This window comes from Phascolarctos cinereus, unplaced genomic scaffold (genome assembly GCF_003287225.1).
Source record: "Phascolarctos cinereus isolate Bilbo 61053 unplaced genomic scaffold, phaCin_HiC Scaffold_1;HRSCAF=81, whole genome shotgun sequence".
NCBI lineage: Eukaryota > Metazoa > Chordata > Mammalia > Diprotodontia > Phascolarctidae > Phascolarctos > Phascolarctos cinereus.
In genome coordinates, this window is record NW_027555514.1 from 193,346,911 (window position 1) to 193,352,588 (window position 5,678).

Genomic DNA, 5,678 nt, shown 5'->3' on the forward strand with positions numbered 1-5,678 from the left:
TTATATCACCAAAATTTCCCCCAGTATCCTTCCCTCTTCTATCACCTCATATAATAATAATAATAATAATAATAATAATAATAATAATAATAATAATTCTTAAAGACAAAATAAAAGGAAAAATAAGAGAAAAAAAGCAGCAAATATAGAACACTGGCCCTGGAGTCAGGAGAACCAGAGCTCAAATCCAGCCTCAGATGCTTGACACTTACTAGAATGACCCTGGGCAAGCCACTTAACCCTGATTGCCTTGCAAAAAAAAAATCAGTAAAACTAATCAATACGTTGCAAAAATGTATGACGTCTAGAAGTGCTATTTCTCCTTCTTCCTTATCTCATTTCATTATTTCCCTTGATAGTCTATATCTTTTATTTTTCCTAATGAATTTTTAATCATTTTATTGAATTATGTAAAATATCCCTTTGATAATTGGCTTAGTATCACATTAACACTACAAATTAACCTTAGTGGTATCATCACTTTTCTTACATTGGTATGGTCCAGCCATGAGCAATGAATGTTCCTCCAGCTATTTAGTTGTTCTTTACTTGTTTAAGGAGCACTTTGCAGCCAAATCCAATGGCTTTTTCTCAGTCCTCATTCTCCTTCACCTTTGCAGTCTTTGATGCTGTTGATCACCCTCTCTTCCTTGATACTTTCTTCTCTTTAGGTTTTCAGGACACCACCCTCTTCTGGTTTTCCTCCTATCTCCTTTTTAGTTTCCTTTGTTGGATCCTCCTTCAGATCACACACTCTTACTATGGGTGTCCCTCAGGATTCTGTCCTAGGCCCTCTTCTCTTCCTGTTTTATACTACTTCTCTTGGTGATCTCATTCCATGGATTTAATTACCATCTCTATGCTGATGAGTCTCATTCTGCCCCAACCTCTCTGTTGACCTCTAATCTCACATCTCCACTTCCTTTCAGACATCTCAAACTGGCTATCCAATAGACATCTGAAACTGAACATGTTCAAAACAGATCTCATCATCTTTCCCCCTAAACCATCCTCACTCTTTACCTGCCTTCTTACTGAAGAGGTCAACACTATCTTCCCAATCCCTCAGGCTCACAACTATGCTTCACTTCAGTGATAACTGCTTCCTTGCTGTTCCACAAACAAGACACTCCATCTCTCGACTCTCAGCATTTTCTGTGCTGTGCCCCTGGCTGGAATGTTTTTCCTCCTCAACTTCCTTGGCTTCAAGTTCCAACTAAAATCCTTTCTTTTATAGGAAGCTTTCCCCAGCCCCTCTTATGTCTTTCCCTCTCTTAATTATTTCTTATTTATCCTGTACGTGGCTTGCTTTGTATATATTTGTTTGCACGTTCTCTCCCTGATTAGACTGTAAGCTTGTTGAGGGCAGAGACTGTCTTTTGACTTGTTTTGTGTCTGCAGAGCTTATTGCAATGACTGGCACATAGTAGGAGTTTAATAAATGTTTATTGATTGATTGGTTGATTGAATCTATGCTAGTATTTTGTGTGTCTTGGTAGATTAATACCCAACTATTTTATGCATTTTATAGTTATTTGGAATGGGATTTCCTTTCTATCATTGCAAATGCTATTGATTTTTGTGGGCTTATTTTGTAGTCTATAGTTTTTTTGAAGCTATTAATTATCTCAGTTAGCACCTTTGCTGATTCTCTAGGATTTTCTAAGTAAATGATTATGTCATCAGCAGATAGAAATAGTTTTATCTTCTCTTTATCTTTATACTCTTAATTTCTTTCTTATTGCTACTGCTACCACTTTCAGAACTTTATAAACTAATATTGGAGAGAGTGGTAATTTTTCCTTTACTCCTATATTCATTGAGAAAGCTTTATATCCCTATTGCAAATGATGCTCTCTTTTGGATTTCGATAGATATTTTTAATAATTTCTTGAACTAATTTCTGTAGTCTTTTATTTAAAAGTTTTTGAAAAAAATCTTTTGAATTGATATTCATTGATAATATTGGTCTATAGTTCTCTTTCTGTGCTTTGTCTTTCCATGGTTTAAGTATTAGTACGATGCTTTCCTTCTCAATTTTGGAGAATAATTTGTATAGTATTGCTACTAATTTTTCTTTAAGAGTTTGATGGAATTCAGGGAATTTATCAGAATCAGAAGTTGTTATTTTTTTAAAATTTGGTCATTCCAATATAGCTAGTTCTTTTTTTTTTCTGACATTGGATTATTTAAGATCTCTATTTGGTCTTCTGTTAGTTTGAGTATTTTATACTTTTCAAAATACTCCTTTTTGTGTGTGTGTTCTCAGTTTGTGTAGCATGTAACTATAGAATCGATCCCAATGGTTGTTTCTTTTTCTTCTTGTTCTATTGTGATTTTACCTTATTTGTTTGCTATTTTGTTGATTTGATTTTCTGTCCTCTTCTTTTTGAGACAGGCTAAAGTTTTATCAATTTTATTACTTTTTTCAAAGAGTCAGGTTTTAGTTTTGTCAATCATTTCTATGATTGTTTTTCTTTCCAGTTTATCTAGTTCTCCTTTAACTTTAAATATCATTTTATGAAGCATTTTTTGTCCCCAATGTATCTATTTCTCATTTTTTATTATTTCCTCTTTTGTGTTCATGTTAGGTTTATTTGTTGACTTTATAGTTTTTTAAAATAAATATTTAGTTCATTAATCCTCTCCTTTTTATTTTGTCAATATATGTTTTTAGGGACATAATTTTTCTCTTGAGGACTATTTTAGCTGCATCCTAGAAATTTTGATGTTTTGTTTCATCATTATCATTTTCTTTCACATGATTTTTGATTGTTTATATAATGTTGTGATTATTTAGTATTTTATTGATGTCTCCATATATATTTGCTTCTTTTGTTCATGTACTGAACTGATTGCTAATTTTATTGTGTTATAGTCTACAAAGGATATATTTGCTATTTCTTTAGAATAACTCTGTTCCCTAACACATGATCAACTTTTGGTAAAAGTCTCATGTGGTTCTGAGAAATATGCAAATTCTTTAGTAGTCCCATTGAGAAGATGCCATAAGTCTTTTTTTTATATTCCTATTAAACATATTTTCACATTAGTCATGTTGTAGAGAAGAATTAGAACCCATAAGAAGAACCACAAGAAAGAAGAAACAAAACAAAACAGAAGGAAAAAAAGAGCAAATAGTGTGCTTCAATCCACATTCAAACTCCATAGCTCTTTATCTGAATGTGGATAGCATTTTCCATCATGAAATTTTTGGAGATGTCTTCCTTGCACTGCTGAGAAGAGCTGTCTATCAAAGTTAGTCATGCCACAAATCTTTTAGCTCTACTTACTCTAACATAGCAGTTCTCAAACTTTTTGGTCTCAGTATCCCTTTACATTCTTAAGAATTATTAAGGACCAGGATCGACAGATTAACTGATGGATTAACTTGGTTCTGCTTCCTGTACACCACTCTAAGCCCCTGCCTTGGAGCCAAATTTGGCCTAAGAGCCACTGCCAGCTCAGTGTTCACCGGTCATGCTGATTCATCTGTTTTACCATTTATATGGGAAAGAATAAACATGAAAATGAAGATCTAATAAAGTATGGCTGGCCAGAAGATATTTAGTATCATGTGGACAAACTCTCTTCAGTTCAAATGATCCTTTGGCTACACAAGGGGGAGGGTAGAAAACATTCCAAAGAAAGTGCCGATGAACTGTGCACACTTTGTGAAGGCCAATAGTATTCAGGGTTGAAAGATGAACAGTGTAAATGTGGCATATGCACTATGGTCTAACCTACAGAAAACAGCAGACATAGATGTGAAACAGATAGGATTTCACAGGCAAAAAGATGTGAAATTTTAATAGTAGAGAAGAAAGTAAATGAGATTCTGAACCAGTTGAAAATTATCAAAATGGAGTAATTTGCAGACCTAGCAGCAGAGAAGAAATACCAAGACCAAGAAGAAAGGAATGAGTAGAAAGCCCAGATCCAAGATATGAAGAAGAAAGAGAAAGAAAAAATGAAGAAGGAAATAAATGAACTCATGAGTTATTCTTCACTAAAGAAGTCTGAGAATATGCCTTCAAGTCAGGATGGCAATGATTTTTTTTTTTGGCTAGGCAATGGGGTTAAGTGACTTGCCCAGGGTCACACAGCTAGTAAATGTTATGTGTCTCAGGCTGGATTTGAACTCAAGTCCTTCTGAATCCAGGGCCGGTACTCTACAAGATGGCAATGATTAAAATGAATTCATGTGAATGAAGAAAATGGACTCTGTGAATTTTTAGACTGAGACATTTTGATTTTCAGATATGTTTCACATACCAAAGAAGCTACCTAAAAATCTACATGAATAACATTAACTTTGGAGAGTTGAGAACGTGTTTCATGTTTTGCTGGTGGAAAATGATCCCATGTATAATGGTGGAACACAGAGCCAGGAAGCATGTAGCTTTAAGAATGAGGAAATATTTGTACCAGAAGAATATGTCTTGGCTCCTCATGAAAGTTGGTTCTACTTGCTCTCAGGATGGATTTCCAAAATAATCAATTTGGGGAAGTATTTGTCATATTATTTTCCTGCAAACAAATGTTATAGAAGACCCATCTATTTTGCAAAGTTTGCCCCTAGCCTATGTTTTGTTTAGTAGATGGGGGCATGTGAGGTGTTTTCTCATATTCACCAATTGGAAATAGATATGTTTGAAATTATAAGGATTTGGGCCTGTGCTTTTTTGAACTAAGGGAATGAAGAGGGACTTAATTACTCTTTTTATTGCTCAACTTATTCAAAGAAAGATTTGATTTGCATGTTCTATTGTCATTTCTTATCCTATCCTATCCTCATAGTGATCTGTGATCTCCTGAAATTAAACTCAGGTTCTAGCTTTTTCAAGACAAAGAAGGTCACCCATTGGCCATCATAGTACTATTATATTAAATGAAATAGTGATTGCTAAGGTCGGGATTCATGCCAGTTTACACTGGCAGACACCAAGAAACTCTGGCCAATTATGCAGCTTCTAGGCTTGTATTGTTTCTTAATATTCAGATAGGTGAGACCTGACTCATTTGTCCTAATCTGGTATAATGAGGCACACTACCCCACCCAAAACACCTTTAAATACAATGATCTCTGGCCTCTCCAAAATATGCTTCAGAGTTCTATTACTTTAAAAGCTCTATAGCAACTAAAGCATGATGATAAACTCAGGGATTCACTAAGGGCAGTCAGATAATTTACTTGTACTAATGCTTTCCAAACCTCTTTCTAGGTTTGTAATCCTTGTTCCAAAGGTGAGCTTGTTTTTGCCTAACAAATGCAGCAATAGGCAAATATCCATAATGTAATTATGATACCAGAAACATTTTGGATGGAAAACGTAGAGTTCAACAGTTAATCAAATGGGCCAGCTTTGTTGCCTTGAAGGTATTGAAGGATTGCTCTTTATAGTTGTGACACAACACTCTAGATTTCTCCCTTTGACTTAGAATAATAGACTAGGCGGTTTTATGTAGGTTCTTAACAGTTGCATCCCCTCATGTCTAATGACTTTAATGATTGAGATCCTATAAAAGAAAACAAAAACTGCAAGGTAAGTAGTAACTTAGACTTACCTTTTAACCTGTCTCTACCCAGACTCTCACACTTCATGACTCTGTGCCCTAAACCAAGAAAAGCCTTGACCTAAAAGAAGTACTGTAGCTTAAAGCAGTTGTGTGTATTT

At 34.6% G+C, this 5,678-nt stretch overlaps 1 pseudogene; it reads left to right on the forward strand.

The window, feature by feature from the left end:
* The first annotated feature begins 3,656 nt into the window (after nt 1–3,656).
* On the forward strand, nt 3,657–4,087 carry LOC110218669 (coiled-coil domain-containing protein 25 pseudogene; annotated as a pseudogene).
* Nucleotides 4,088–5,678: the final 1,591 nt, after the last annotated feature.